Source organism: Paroedura picta, chromosome 3 (genome assembly GCF_049243985.1).
Source record: "Paroedura picta isolate Pp20150507F chromosome 3, Ppicta_v3.0, whole genome shotgun sequence".
NCBI lineage: Eukaryota > Metazoa > Chordata > Lepidosauria > Squamata > Gekkonidae > Paroedura > Paroedura picta.
This window is the reverse complement of record NC_135371.1, coordinates 118,157,092-118,174,136: the sequence shown is the minus strand read 5'-3', so window position 1 is coordinate 118,174,136 and position 17,045 is coordinate 118,157,092.

The window sequence follows — 17,045 nt, the reverse complement described above, 5'->3', positions numbered from 1 at the left end:
CAACTCGCTCCTGACATTGCCCAGGTAAGGCCCGCGCTGGGGGAGGCCTGGCCGCGCCGCCAGCCACTGGGGGAACCTTTCAGGCCGCCCCGTCCACGCCCTCGGGTACGCTGCCGCCCGCCACCAAGATAGGCAGCCACCGTCGCCTTCCTAGCACCCATTTTATTCCTCTTTAAAATGGGCTTTCAATCTAGTCTTGAAATAAAACTTTGCTGGTCGTAAAGGTGCTACTAGACTCAACCTTTGTTCTTCTGCTTCAAACCAACACAGCTATATACATGAATCTGTGTGAAGCAAATAAGACAGACGTCTTCACTCTAAAATGCATCAGGGTTTTCAATGCTACTTCAAACATGTCTGTGTTTCACAACCCCATGTTAAGAACCATTGCAGGGACAATCACTATCTTCACTGTAGCATCATCCTAAAGACCCATAACTGGACTGCTGTACAAAACTGATGAAAGTAATCCCTCTGAAGTGTTACAAGCCATGGAAAGCTGACTGCATCTGAGTTTAGCAGAAGCCAGGCCTGAAAGCACAGAAAGCCAGTTTGGTGTAGTGGTTAGGAGTGCGGACTTCTAATCTGGCATGCCGGGTTCTATTCTGCGCTCCTCCACATGCAACCAGCTGGGTGACCTTGGGCTCGCCACGGCACTGATAAAACTGTTCTGACCGAGCAGTGATATCAGGGCTCTCTCAGCTTCACCCACCTCACAGGGTGTCTGTTGTGGGGAGAGGAATGGGAAGGCGACTGTAAGCCGCTTTGAGCCTCCTTTGGGTAGGGAAAAGCGGCATATAAGAACCAACTCTTCTTCTTCTTCTTCTTCTACATCAGGAATTGTACTTTATAAAGCTCTGAGAAGAGGGCTACATGGTTTCTGGAGGTGATAAGCCCCAGGTATGCCCTTCGATGTGCAAGGAGGAAAAGGAGCTGCTATTCTCCATCATTGTTTCTGATCAGCAAACACAGGTCAAGCCAGGCATGGCTACTCACAAGGCTTTGTGGGTGTCAGAAATAGGTCAACTGGCAGACTGCATGTTAAAGCAGGATCCTCAGCAAGAGGTGTCCTAGCAGATACAAAAGTAACACAATCATTTGCACAAAAGGGCAGGACAGAACACTCATCCCCACCCGAGCATCATCAAGACAAAGGAGGAGACTGCATCTGGATCAGTGGCAGATCTAGTTAGCTATCCTGTATTGTTTCTTCTTGGTAAAAAAATATAATCTTCTAGCAGCTCTTTCTGTCTTTAATGACTGGCACATCAAATTCCCATTTACAGTCCTCACACCTGGACTCCCCCTCCTAGCCAGAATGCAAAAAAAGTCTATTTTAAGGACTTGCCCAAAGTCTTTCACTAACCCCAGATTCCCCTCTCAATGGTCCATTAGAATTTCGTTATCAAAATCTGATTTGCTCATTAATGAACCTCTGCTTCTTTGACATTGCCTTTCTGATAACATTAAGGCTTTGTTTCAGGGCTCCCTGCCCCTAGCCCCTAGCCCCAAGGTACAAATTTGTTATAAAAATAGGACAGGAACCCACCATCTTTGTTCTTGTGCTTCACAAAACCTAGCCTGCAGTACAGGCTGCCACTCAACTGCTCTCCACCCCCTCCCCCGCTCTTCTGGATTAGATAAATGTCAGTATGACCCAATATTCTTCCATCTTTCGTTTCTTAGGAACCTGTATGTTTTTGTTTGTGTGTGAGTCTTAAATGTATTCCAATATTTTCCCCAAATAAATCATCTTGAGCATAAGCTTAATTATCATAATTATTTAAGAAGGGTTTCTCCCAGGGAAAAAAACCCATAAAAATTGGTAGAAAGATCTTGTGTTACCCAGCCTCTTGCAATATTCATAATTCCATTTGAGGGATCCATCAAGTGTAACAGATGTATCTGAGAGAAGTCATCTACAAACTGAGTGCTAATACCTGCGGGAAGAGAAAGGGAATGGAGCCTTTCTATATCACCATGAAAGGCAATAGAGAACCGTGGTGGAATCCAATGCTTCCAGGTAAGAAGATGGAGAATCACACCCCATACAACAGTCTTGAACGAGCTTGCTATGGAGTGGAGATTTAAATATAGTTTAATACAGTTTACTATGAACACAGTTGAATGTAATTTAAAAAGTGTGGTTTAATGGCTTGCATTTCAGAATAGGATCTGAGAGACTTAGGTATGAATCCCTGCTTTGCCATGGAACCTTAAGGGGAAAAAATGGGCCAATTACACACTTCCAGCGTAACCTACCACAAAGGGTTTTAATGATACAATGGAGCAATATAAACTGTTTTGGATCACCATTGGGGAGCAATTAATGAGTTTTCATTCTCTGTATTTTTCAATTCAGCCAAGGAAGGATGATAAATGGGAACCATACAAAATCATTTATTAGCTTCAGAATTTACAAGAAATTAGGAGGAGGCACTGTATCAAATTAGAACCCGGACCCCTTTGTTCTTAGTAATTTCCCTTTGAAGGAAGAGAACAAGGACTAACCTGATGGCAAGGGGAAGTTTCTTCACTGTTTTCAGCTAGTAAATATGCGAGAAGTAGAAACCTTAGTTATTTTCAGTTCAACTACCTATAACAGCTTTTCTCAAATGCGAGAAGTAGAAACCTTAGTTATTTTCAGTTCAACTACCTATAACAGCTTTTCTCAAATGTTTACCATTGAGAAACCCCCGAAACATTCTTCTGGCTTCAAGAAATCCAAGAAGTGGCACAACCATACAGAAAAGGGTTGGGAAACATAGCTGTATGCATGCTCACCTCTTCCAGGTCGATCATTGGTCATTTGGGAAGGGGTTCTCATGACCATATATGGTCCACCTGATAAATGTTTAACAAATTTTTAAAATATATAAAAATTAATTAATTACCAGCCATTCGGGAAACCCTTCCAGGACCGTCAAGAAACCCCAGGGTTCCACAAACCCTGGTTGAGAAAGCCTGGCCTATAGAATGAGTGATAACTTTAATGGTGGATTTGACAAGGCACCCCACAAATAGTAAACAAAAGCTTCAAGTTGGTTGCCTTTAAGTAGAATGCATTCTGCTGACTCATGACATTTCTCTTGCAGTGGAAAGTAAGGACCCCACAACATGCTTTTATATAGCATGCATTTCCAGCTTCAGGCAATCTGCTTCAACAAGGCTGGGACTCATTCTATTTAAAAACAAAACAAAGCACACAGTCATTCCCAGCTTGAAGCAAGCTGCTTCTAGAAAGCAAACAATAACATCCAGTTGGTGACAAACTAATTCTGTTGGAGCTGCTGAAACAGATACAATGCCTTCTTTTTTTCTTAATAACATTTTATCAGTTTCCATTAAAAAGACTGAAAAGGCAAAAAAATAAACAAAGAAAATCCAGTTATTATAAGTTCCACCTTAACTCTATTAATATGAGTGGATTCAAATGAGTAGCCATGTTGGTCTGACGTAGCACAATAAAATCAGAGTTCAGTAGCACCTTTAAGACCAACAAAGGTTTATTCAAGGTGTGAGCTTTCGAGTGCAAGCACCCTTCGTGACATAAGAAGATCATAGTCTGACGAAGGATGCTTGCACTCGAAAGCTCACGCCCTGAATAAATCTTTGTTGGTCTTAAAGGTGTTACTGGACTCTGATTCTATTAATTCTATTCTATTAATATGGTACATTATAGGGCTCCCTATTCACAGAATCCAAATACAGGTGCCAATGTTTCTGAAATTCTTCCGGCGGTCTTCTATTTACAAAGCTTGTCAGTTTGGCCATCTTACTAAGTTCACCAATTTTATCAAGACAGTCAGTCACTTCCAGTGTATCTTCTTGCTTCTAGTTCTGGATTATTACTAATCTTGCCACAGTTGTAGCATAAAAAAAACAGCTCATTTGCCTCCCATGGAAGATTCATTGAGAAAAAAACTTCCAGCATCATATAGTCAGAATTAAACAGAACCTTAATTTTAAACATCTTTTTTAACATACTATGAATTTTAATCCATTTTTTAAACTTTCTCACAAAGCCACCACATATGGTTAAAGGAACCTATAGCTCCATGACATCGCCAACATTTTCCGTCATAATGATTTCACATTCTGCTAATTCCCTTAGGTGTGACATACCATCTATACAAATTTTTATATCAGTTTCCCCTCAATAATGGATACTTCGTTAACTTTATTACCCCAAAGTTGTTCCCATGCTTCAAGAGATATAGGGTGTTTAAAATTTTGCATCTACTTCATCATGCATTTTTTAATCTAGGCTGAATCTGCATGGAGCTTTTATTCCAATCCCAGGTCAATTAATTCCCTGCCGTATACACTGAATGCGATTTCCGTTTTGATTTGGGGCTATTTAAATTTATCATCTGCAACAAACATGATTGATCCGGAATTACCCTACCTTTCCCCCGCGATATCCTGGAGTGGATATAAACCCTTGATATTTGAAAAATCAGGATGAGTAAAGATGCAGCTCTCTGCTTTTCCTAAACTAACTTGCTGGCTGAGTCTCCAGCACAGAAGAAAAGCCCTGATTGGCCAGGGTGTAAGTTCAAAGGCTTCCTCTTTCCCAGGTTGCAAGGCTTCCCTTAAAGAGGAAGCCCTAACGTCTCTCAGCAGAAGCTCCAGAAGCCCTAACTTCTCTCAGCAGAGATTTTCCTCTTGGATTTATTCCCCTTCCTCTGCTATCTCCAATCCTCTCCTTCCCTCTTCAAGAAAAGAAAGAAGCTCCTGCTGCTCTTGGCTCCCTCCACCCCTACTGAGCTTCCCTAATCACATGCAGAACACTTTTCTGTTTTAATGGGGAGGGGGGATAGAGGAAGACATGAGTTCAAATTGATCTGAATTCAGCAGGATCCACAATGGAATAAAAAAGTAAGTGCAGAATCAGTCCTGTTTTCCCTCACTCATATTTCAACAACAACTTGTATATTTGACCTTGCATATGGGAATTTCTTTGTGTAACAATAGTTTCAAATTCAGTCATAGCTCTAAACAACTTCCCAGTCTCTCTTACCTCTCATTTATTCTTTGCATATATTCAAGTAGACAATCATCTTGCCTTCTCTTTTTAATGGATCCAGACTTTTAAGTATTCCATTGCTAAAGACTAATTCTTTATATTTTAAACAATCCATCTTCCTCTGTTGAAATTTGTTCAGATAAGCTTCTACTGGAGATTTCAAGGCTGAAATTTCTTCTTTTCATTAGGGCACTTCTTCGAAAATGTGTATCTACTTTTCTTTTAATTCCAATCAATGGCCATAATAAACTCGGCATAATAAACCCTTCTTCAAGTCTGTGTTTTTCAAACTTTAAGTCTCCCATGTTAGGAAATGTAATCCAGCCTGAAATTCAAGTTAATGCAGATGCATAAAAATAAAGTTTAATATCCAGTACTCTCAACCCTGCTCTATTCTTGTCATCTTGGAGTACCTTAAAAGAGACCCTTGGTCTTTCATTATTCCAGATAAATTTGTTCAAACAGCTTTTCCAATCCTGGAAGGTTTTCTCTTTAATACCAATAGGTAAAATTTGGAATACAAAGTTTAGCTTGGGTAAGACATTGATTTTTATCATTGTAATCTGTGCAGACCATGAAAAATATAGCATAGACCAATTCTTAATATCTTCCTCTATCTTACTCCATAATTTTCTATAGTTATTTTCAAATAGACATTTTAGATCTTTGTCAATATACACCCCAAGGTATTTGATTTTGTCCGGGTTGATCTTGCAGCCAGTTAATCATCTCATTTCCATTATTGTTTTCTCTGGTGTTGCCATCATAATTTTTTTGTTATATCTTTGTTAATTTTATATCCAGCTACTACTCCAAAGTCTTTCAAACAGTCCAATATCTTTGTAACTGAAGTTTCAAGTTTGGTTAGCATTATAATCACATCATCAATATAATTTCTAATTTTAAATTCTTCTCTATTAACCATGGTCACTCCTGCTGGCTCAGGCATAGTTCTTATTTTTGTACCCAGAGTCTCTAGCACCAAGTTGAATAATAATAATAATAATAATAATAATAATAATAATAATAATAATAATAATAATAATAATAATAATAATAATAGTTGGTTTTTATATTCCGCTTTTCCCTTTTTCTGCATCTAAATAAGAAACATCATATTTCATTTTTAATTATAGGAAAAGTTCATCGCATTCAAAACTAATCAGATGTTGTTTTTCATATATCTATATGGTATCAAGCCAGTCTGGTCTTCACGTACTACCTATAATATGCACCTTTTAGGTTTTTCTGTCAGTATCCTAACAAAAAAATTATAGGCCACATTCAATAATTATATAATGCCTTCTATCTGTCTGTAGGGAGACTTTCCATTCCCAGATCCTGGAGCTTTCAGAAAAAGCATTGGGTATTTACTATCTCTTATTTTCAGCAGAGGAATGAAAGCTGAATAATGGAGAGATGGATTACAGCTGGATATAGTCCAAAGAAAAATATGACACAGATTTATCAGTGAAATGGATTGGCCACAGGGAGGATGAGAGCTTTTAATGAAATTGCATATATACTTAATGCTTGCAAGCTAACACTAACTCTGCCCTTAATGTAACATGCATTACAAAGCACATTGTGCAATCATTCAGCTCCATGACTAGTCCTTTCCAGCATCTACAAGTTTTATTTAGGTGACTATACTGCTGCAGCCCTAAGAATACTTTCCACAAAGTATAGGATTGAAAACACCTGCTTAGAATCATGTCCTGACCAGGTCTACTCATAAGTCAACCCTATGTTATTAAATAGGACTTACCTCCACAAAAATGCCCTGCAGATTGCAGCCCAATATTGTATGAAATAAATCTTTATCTAAATATGTCAAATTGGGATCATCAAATCAAAGTATTATATAATACACTAAAGATATTTTTTCTAGGTCACTACAAAATCCATTGTCAGCAAATCAGTGTGTGTGTGTGTGGGGGGAGGGTTAATTTGTATACCATTCTCATGTTGAGCGACTTATTTACTGGGCAGCCAATTTTAAGACCCTTCCAACAAATGAGACCAGAATCATGGTATTATATTTAATTGATGTCAAAACAGAACTGAAATGAAAATTAATGAAAATCAGAAGTCATGCTTTCAAATCATCTTCAACTGATACACCAACCAAAATTATGCTTTAATTAATTCTGTAGGAAAGTAAAAGTTGAGAGGCAATGTGGCTTAGGAAATATTTATTTATATATTTATTAAATATAAATTAGCAAAACCCAAATCTCCAGGGTGCTCAGTGGTAATGACAGATGCCTGTCATTCAACCCCCTGAAAACCTTGGCAAACAGGCAGGCATTGCAGTGCCTTCTGCAGACCTCCAAAGGTGGTGGTGGGGGGGGGGAGTTCACCTAAAGCTTGGAAGTGGGCTGGAGAGGAGGAAGAAGACAGGGCCAGTTAGGAAAAGCAATGTTGAGCTTTGTTTGCTTCAGCTCTGAGATTCTGGCCGAGGCGCGAGCAAAGCTCCCTTCTGCCCCGCCAGGTCTTTGACTGTCAATGAAGCCAGGCATCCAATCCCCTTTCTCCATGTTTTTTAAATTCATAATTCTCCATTTAAACGTCTATGCATCTAATCATAGATGCATAGTGCTTTCTGAGTGCCCTCCTTTATTCCTTTATTTCTAGACTGAGTTGCGGGGACTCCCAGCAAAGAGCTGTCCCCGGTTTGGCTGGCAGGGCACCCGGCCCCCTCTGCCCATCCACACCTGCCCGCCATGAGCATGCAGACTGCAGCTGGGCCACTGTCTCCCCTTCACCAGCAGTGCCCTTCATCCCCTTCCTGCAGGACCAGGAATTGGTGCCTGGAGTTGGCACTCCTGGATGTCAGCCATTTTAAAAAAGACATTCCCGTGGAAGAGGGGGCGGGAACGAGGGCAGGACGAGGCAGGTGCCTTTAGTGCATTTGAGCCTCCATACCTTCTCTATGCTGGTTGCTCCCCCTTAGGTAGCGTTTACATAGGTTGGTGAATCCACTTTTTGGGATTCACCAACTAGCGCTTTAAAATGGAGGATGTAGCCCAGTGGTCCCCAACCTGCGGGCCGCGGCCCAGTGCCGGGCCGCGAAGGCCATGGCGCCAGGCCGCGGCTCCCTCTCCTCGCCCCCCCCCCGCAGTAAAAAACTTCCCAGGCCGCAAGCTTGCGGCCCGGGAAGCTTCTTACTGTGGGAGGGCGGGGAGAGGGAATCAGGGCCGGGCCGCGCATCGCACATGCGCGGCCCGCAGGCGCGGCACGATCCGCAGGTGTGTCCCACGCGGGCGCGGCCCATGGCCGCGGCCCAATGCGCAGCCGTGGTCCGCGTGGGCGCAGCCCGATGCCCTGCCGGTCCCCAGCCTCAGAAATCTTGGGGACCACTGATGTAGCCAGCTGGTTACTGCTTAGATGCTGCATGCTGGCGATGTCATGTGGAGAGGCCAGAATATAACAATTACATAAGGTAAGTATTTCACTATATTTAAGGGGTGCAGAAATGCCCTTGGTTATCCTCACTATAGGTTCTCAGAAAATCACAATTCTCTTTTATGCGGTAAATAGGGTCCTGCTTTCTATTATGCGCATTGGTCTAAAGAGATTATTTCTGAAACTGGATTGTAAGTAGAAGGTCCGTCATATAAATTATAGAAAACCAAGGTGGTAGTTTTTGGGAAAAGGCCTCACAAGTATCTCTGGAATATCCATTCATATTCTACAGAGCAATGTAACAATTTTAAATAACCTTTAATGAAAAGTTGAGTCTGAAATAACATAACCAACATAAAATCTTCTGGATTAAAGGCAATAGGAGCCATTCTAAAATTTTATTTTATCAGAGATGGTGTCATGGTAGAACCAACTTTGAAATTATATCTAAGTACGGTAATTTCCCAGCTTCTATATAGAATAATAGTATGGGGATGGAATGATGATCTGGAAGTGAACATGGAAACAATACAAAATTATTATTATTATTATTGAAGGATACTGGCCTTTCCTACAGGGTGCTCAGTGGTAATGCTGAGAGCCACACTGGGAATGCCTTCTGTAAAGTGTTGTGTGCATGTTGCTTTGCTAAAATATTGGAAAAGTCATGATGCTTCCAATGCTGTTCTGTACTGTGGATTCATCAGGAGCAGATACTGATCTCGCCAAGCTAATTATTGCAGGCCAAACCCCCACCGCCAGATAAATGGAGGAGAACGAAGGCGAGGACGCTTCCACTTTAAGATCTGAACTGGGAGTGAAGAGTTGGCTCCCTTGGACACCACCTAGTGGCGACCGGAAGAACTGCAAGGACTTGGTCCAGCTGAGAATCGCCTCTGCACCACCTGGTGGCCAAGCGAAGAACACCTGCCAACTGTATTTTTTGTGGTTGCCTGGACTGGCCATTCTTCGATATTAGGGGGGGGGGGGTTAGTGGATAGGGATTTTTACCCAGAGAGAAATAGAAGTTAGGGCAAGACCAGTGGTGTTGAAGGAGCGAACTGGAAGGGCTAGAGAGAACCCCTTATAGGCGGGTTCTCACCCCTAGAGTGTAGCTCCTGCCTCGCCAGCTGCTAGTTAGATTAGGGTGGATGGGAGGGGAAGGCCGGGTGGGAGTAGTACTAGGGAAGGGCAGGCTAGGGTGGGTTAGTGCAGCTAAGCGGGGGGGGGGGGAAAGAAGTATGCAGGAGGTTAGTGGTTTGTTATCTCTGGGGTGCGGGAACATGCAGAGAGAGGTCCAAATAGGGGGGGGGGCTTGCACTGGGGTCGGGATTCCAACAATCACTGGCCAGGGGCGCTATGGCTGGGGGAGGAGGTTGGACAAGAGAAGGGGTGGAAGCACTGGTGTCCCGTATACGGCCGACGCCCTGGGTGTGCTCGATCCCCTTCTAACCTCCGTCCCATCCCCAGGAATGTGAGGGTGGAGGCTAGGGTAAAGGGTCCAACATTGGTCTTTTGCAACGCAAGGTCAATTAAGAACAAGGCCTCGACTCTGCAACACTTCATTGCGGAGTCGAAGGCGGACCTTGCTTGCGTGACTGAGACCTGGGTGAGGGAAGGCGAGTCAGTGGCCCTGAAAGAACTAGCCCCACCAGGATACTCGGTCCTTCACCAATCTCGGACCCACAAGAGGGGAGGGGGGGTGGCAATTGTGGTCCAGGAGGTCCTCACCTGCAGGGCTCTCCCAGCGCCGGAAATCAGTTGAGTGGAGTGTGTCGGTATTGGATGGGACTCGATCGAGAGTGTGGCTATCTGGTTGGTATACCGTCCGCCCAACGCGCCGCCAGATGTCCTGCCCAGCCTGCTGGAGGCGGTGGCCACCTGGGCGTTGCAGTACCCCAGGCTTCTGATCCTGGGCGACTTCAACATCCATGCGGACGCGCCCCCTTCAGTCCATGGCGGAGACCTGGTGTCATCCATGGCGACACTGGGGCTTTCGCAATTTGTTGCCGGGCCCACCCATCACGCCAGCCACACACTCGACTTGATTTTTGGCGCTGGGATAGAGGTGGATCTGGATACAGCTCTAGCTGTACCGTGGTCAGACCACTATGCCCTGTGGGCCCGGCTCAGGATACCACCCCCCCCCAGTTGGGCGGCGGGCGCATTCTAGCCCGCCCGCGGAGACTTATGGATCCAATTGGATTCCGGAATGCTTTGCGGGACCCGATGCCTCCTGGCGACTCACTAGCGGCTTTGGTGGCGGACTGGCAGTCCCGCCTGACAGCTGCTATAGATGAGATCGCCCCTAAACGTCCTCTCTGCCCTCGACTCAAACGGGCTCCCTGGTACACCGGGGAGCTAAGGAAGAAGAAAATGGAAGTGAGACGACTGGAGCGAGTGTGGCGGAAGACTCGTGACGAAGCTACGAGAACATTTTATCGCACGCTTATGAGGGCGCATGAGATGGCGGTTAAAGTGGCAAAACGTGAATTTTTTGCCATGGAAATCGCGTCCGCAAGCTCTCGCCCGGCCCAATTATTTAGGGTAGTTAGATCCCTTACCGCCCTTAAGGGGCGCCAAAATAATAGCAAATTGGAACTCGGCCGTGAGGCATTTGCGAGCTATTTTGCGGACAAAATCTCGTCTCTCCGCCACGATCTTCCCGCCACAGTTAATACAGTTAAAGAACTGGAGGCCTGTTGGCCGCCTTTGGAGGTGACATTTGATGGTTTCAGACGGCTCTCTTTATCCGAAGTGGACAAGTTGCTAGGCTCGGTTAGGGCGACCACTTGCCCCCTTAACCCCTGTCCATCATGGCTCCTCAAAGGAGGCAGCCAGAAGATAGGAGGCCAGCTCAGGGACATTATCAACCTCTCCCTGGAGTCTGGGGAGTTCCCTGAGCAGCTGAAGGGGGCAGCGGTTCACCCTCTCCTGAAGAAATCTACGCTGGATCCGCGGGACCCCGCCAGCTATCGCCCAGTGTCGCACTTGGCGTTCCTGGGCAAGATGGTTGAAAGGGCCGCGGCAGACCAGCTCCTGGCATTCTTGGAAGAAACTTTGGCACTCAATCCATATCAGTCTGGCTTTCAACCTGGCCACGGGGTGGAGATGGTGCTGGTCGCCCTGTTGGATGACCTCCGTCGCCAGCTGGATAAGGGAGGGTCGGCAGTGCTGGTTCTTCTGGACCTGTCGGCCGCTTTCGACATCATGGACCACGAGCTGTTGGTCCACCGCCTTGCCAGCACCGGGATACGGGGCACAACGTTACGCTGGATATGCTCCTTTCAATAGGACCGGACCCAGAGGATTGCAGTGGGAGATGAGTTCTCGCGTTCCTATAGACTCCCTTGTGGGGTCCCTCAGGGCGCGGTCCTCTCTATTCAACATCTTTATGCGCCCTCTGGCCCAGCTGGTACGGAGTTTTGGACTGGGTTGCCACCAGTACGCTGATGACACCCAGCTCTATCTCCTCATGGATGGCCACCCGGACTCCCCCCCCGGAACTATTCACACTATAAGATCCCTGTTAAAATTATGTACCCCGGCAGCAAAACCTCTCCTCCCAGCACCACAACAGCAACAAGCTGCCTCTTAGTGTGCCATGGGGTAACTACACACTGCAGTGGTCCCCCAACAGTGATCATCCAGCCCGGTGGTGATCTCTTCTAGGGGGCCCATTTGATCTTCCATGCCCTGGCCCTAACCATAGACCTGGTGGGAGAGCAAGCTCTGTGGAATGTCAGAAGCTCCCGCATGGCCCTCAGCCCTTCCAGAAGCTCATTCCACCAGGTTGGGGTCAGGACTGAAAAGGCCCTGGCCCTGCCCAAGGCTAAAAGAACTTCCCGGGGGACATAGATCACCAAGAAGTTAAACTCCCACAAAGCGTAAAGCCCTGTGGGGGGCATAGGGCAACAGGCAGTCCCTCAGATATTATTATTATTATTTATTATTATTATATTTGGATTTATTTCTCGCCTCTCCCCAGAGGCTCAAGGCGAGTCACAACACATAAAACCCCAATAAAAACCTATACAATAAAACCCATAGATAACAATACATGCAATTAATTAAACAATAAAGCAAGATGTGGCAAAAAGAAACTCAACCATTACCTATATCACCCCTCGATAATCTGTCCTGGGGCGGAGTGTGTGTGTGACAGAGGGTGCAAGTTGGTCTACGCTACAGCTGCTGTAAGGGGGGGGGGGACAGATCGTCCTTCTAGCCCAGCCTCACCCAACGACCTGGCCAAAGAGCTCTGTTTTGCAGGCTCTGTGGAACGCTGAAAGATCACGCAGGGCCTGCAGCTCCTCCGGGAGCTCATTCTACCAGGTTGGGGTCAGGACCGAAAAGACCCTGGCCCTGGTCAAGGCCAGGTGCGCTTCTTTGAGGCCGGGAATGACCAATAAATTCATACCCGCAGAGCGTAAGGCCCTGCGGGGGGCATAGAACAATCAATACGTGGATTCCAGACCACGAACGGCCTTAAAGGTCAAAACCAAAACCTTGAACCTTGTCCGGGCTGCAACTGGTAGCCAATGCAGCTGCCTCAATACTGGCTGGATATGAGCCCTCCAAGGTGATCCTATGAGGACCCTAGCTGCATTTTGCCCAAGCTGCAATTTCTGGATCAGAGACCCATGTAGAGCAGGCCCATGTAGAGCAAGTTACAGAAATCAATTCTGGAGGTGACAGACACATGGATCACCAATGGCTAGGTGCTCTGAAGACAGGTAGGGCATTAATAGCCTTGCCTGACAAAGATGGTAAAACACCTGGTGGGCGACCTTTGTGACCTGTGCCTCTATAGATAGTGAGGCATGCAGGGTCACCCCTACATTTCTGGCTATGGATGCGATGTTCAGTTGCATCCCAGCCAAAGTGGGTAAAAGCTTGGCCTGCCTTCTTCCTTCCCAGCCATAAGATCTCTGTCTTGGAGGGGTTGAGTTTCAGGCGATTCTGCTTGAGCCATCCAGCTATAATTTCCAAACATGTGATGAATGGTTCTGGGGGGGAGTCCAGCCATCCGTCCATGAGGAGACAGAGCTGGGTGTCATCAGCATATTGATGACAACCCAGCCCAAACCTCTGTACCAGCTGAGCCAGAGAGCGCATGAAGATGTTAAAAGGTGTGGGGGAAAGCACCACCCCGTGGGGCCCCACAAGGGAGTCGAAAGGGGCATGACAACTCATCCCCCACTGTCACCCTCTGTGTCCAGTTCTGCAGGAAGGAGAGCATCCTCATCCCGGTGAGGCAGTGGGCCAACAACTCATGGTCGACCATATCAAATGCAGCTGACAATCTATAATCATGAGGATGGCCGAACTGCCGAGATCTAGCTGGCAACGGAGATCATCCGTCAGGGCAACCAATACCGTCTCCACCCCGTGGCCTGGACGGAAGCCCAACTGGTATGGGTTGAGTGCAGAAGTTTTGTTCAAGAAAGCCAGGAGCTGGTCCGCAGCAGCCCTTCCAACTATCTTAGATCGTTTAGCAGCCCTTCCAACTATCTTAGATCTATACCTGTGCTTGAATTAAAGTACCTGTTACTCCATTGTGCCACTGTTAATGATAGCGTAACCAACTCACAGACAAAATATTCTCCTTTGTATCACTGACTTTAAAAAGACCACATTTTTGCCTCTTGTTTGAGAAACCTTATTGTCCCTAATCCCAGAACGGCCTTTACAACTATGCAGCTTATCTAACTGGTTGTTATATAAATTTGCATATTTATGGTACTGTGTGGAGAATCTGTTCTTTTATCCATTATTTGTGGAACTTAGGGCTAAATTTCTGGACAAATGGCTTTCAGATAATAACAGTCTAACACTGATAAAATGGTTAACCTTTGTCTGAAAAGGAGCCTTTAATTACCTATGATGTATCATGCTTTGCTTTGGCCACAAAAGAAGATAAGGGCCAAATTAGTTGAGAGTAAACAAGATACTAATTAAATTTAACCTATAATGTTTGTGTAATTCTTCTCCTTTTCCTCTTTTAACCAATACTTTGTTTCTATGGAGATAATATTATTTTAAATTTAAATGTGTAATAGTTACAATAGAAATGTTTGGAATGAAAAATTGTAATGTCCTTTGGTCACATCCAATAAACTTTTCACTGACACTCATTTATATCTCTTCTCCAAATATTCTGACAGCACTGTGGTCTAGGCAACTATAATGGTCACACTGCCTGAAGTTTCTACACCACAAGCACCAAAGTACAGAAGAGGACAACCAAGATGGAGTTCCCTTCCTATGAGGAAAAGCTGAAATATCTGACACTTCTCAGTGTTATGACCAACAGACTGCAGTCCAAAAGTTCACTCACAAAACCAGCATCAGACTAAACTGAAAGTTTTAATGAAGGTACACTCAGGAGAAATCATCAGTAGGTCATACACAAACAAAGTGATTGTCTAAAGTACATTACAAAGGGGGGACAAGATAATTATAGGCCCACATTCCCAAAGCTGCACGGAAAAAACTGTTCCCATGAAGGATCTGTTTGAAAATGTGAAACTTGGAGAGGAGCAGTCTAGGCTAGGTGGTATGGCCGCCTGTTAGCCTCTACATCAAATGTTTACATTTCAAAGGGAGAACATGGAGATAACCAATTAGTACAACACAGAGATCTCCAGAATTGAGGAAACGCACAAAGAAACAGGGATGCCTAGGAGGAGAGCACCTTCAGCCCAGGGGAATCCAACAGAGATTGACATTGAACATGAGACTCAGTTTAGAAAAGGGATAAGCAGGGAGATGGAGGAATGATGGAGGTTTGAAATCCTACACAGGCTAAAGAGAGCAGACAGAGACTTTTCCTCCTCTCCAAATACTAGAATATGAGGACATCCAATGAAGTTGATGAACAGTAGATTCAAGACAGAGAAAAGGAAATATTTATTTACTCATGGAGTGACTAAAGATGTGGAATTCACTGCCAGATGATGTAGTAATTGCCACAGGCATAGAAAGCTATAAAAGGAGGTTGGATAGATTGATGGAGGATAGGTCTATTAGCACCTACTAGTTGTGGTAGTTTTAGAGACAGTAACCCTCTGATGTAACCCTCTATATGCAGGTCAAGAAGCAACAGTGAGAACTGGGCATGGAATCACTGATTGGTTCAAAATTGAGAAAGGAGTTCAGCAAGGCTGTGTACTGTTGCCTTGCCTATTTAACTTGTATGCGGAGAAAGGCGGGGTTAGATGAGTCACAAATTGGGATCAAGATTGCAGGGAGAAATATCAAAAACCTTAGATATGCAGATGATACCACTCTAATGGCAGAAAGCGAATAGGTTCTTGATGTGGGTAAAGGAGAAGAGTGCAAAAGTTGGCTTGAAACTCAGCATCAAGAAAACTAAGATCATGGCATCTGGCCCTCTCAATTCCTAGCAAATAGATGGGGAAGAAATGCAGGTAGCGACAGATTTTATATTCTTGGGCTCCAAGATCACTGCAGATGGGGACTGCAGCAAAGAAATTAAAAGACACTTGCTCCTGGGAAGGAGAGCTATGGCAAATCTAGACAGCATCCTAAAAAGCAGAGACATCACCCTGCCAACAAAAGAACATCTAGTAAAGACTATGGTTTTCCCAGTTGCAATGTATGGCTGTGAAAGTTGGACCATAAGGAAGGCTGAGCATTAAAGAATTGAGGCTTTTGAACTCTGGTGCTGGAGAAGACTCTTGCAAGTCCCTTGGACTGCAAAGTGAACAAACCGGTCAGTCCTAGAGGAAATCAACCCTGACTGCTCCTTAGAAGGCCAGATACTGAAGATGAAACTCAAATACTTTGGCCACTTCATGAGAAGGAAGGACTCCCTGGAGAAGAGCCTAATGCTGGGAGTGATTGAGGGCAAAAGAAGAAGGGGATGACAGAGAATGGGGTGTCTGGATGGAGTCACTGAAGCAATCGGTGCGAACTTAAATGGACTCTGGAGAACGGTAGAGGACAGAAGGCCTGGAGGATTATTGTCCGTGGGGTTGCGATGGGTTGGACACAACTTTGCATCTAACAACAACCTCCTGAATCCTAGGAACTGGGGTCAAAATCAGAAGATAGCTTCAGCCTCTATGACCTGTTGTTGACCTTGCAGGGAGTGTTGTTGACCACTGTGTGAACCAGCATGCTGGATTAGATGGACCACTGTTCTGATCCAGCAGGGCTCTTCTTATGTGAATAACACAACAGAGTTTGTGACATCTGACTGTAATAGCCAGAGTTTCTATGAGCTTTTCTGCCTGAAGCCCTTTCATGAGTGAACTGAGGATCCTCAATCTGCATGCAAATCATGTGCTTCAACACTGGACCTCTGCAGTCAGAAGTTTTTTGCCATTGAGAAACCTCTGAAACATTATCAGGGCTTCGAGACACCCCTGAGATGGCATGATCCTGCAGCATATGCTTAGGAAGCATAGCTTTGTACATGCCCACCTTTGTACATGCCCTTCCCACTTGCTCCAAGCCCATCATATATCACCTTATGTTTAACAACTTTTATTTATTATTTCAATTTTTAGCCCACCGCTCCCAATTGGCTCACGGCAGGTTACATAATGAAAAAATATATTAAAAAATTAACTCCCACCCA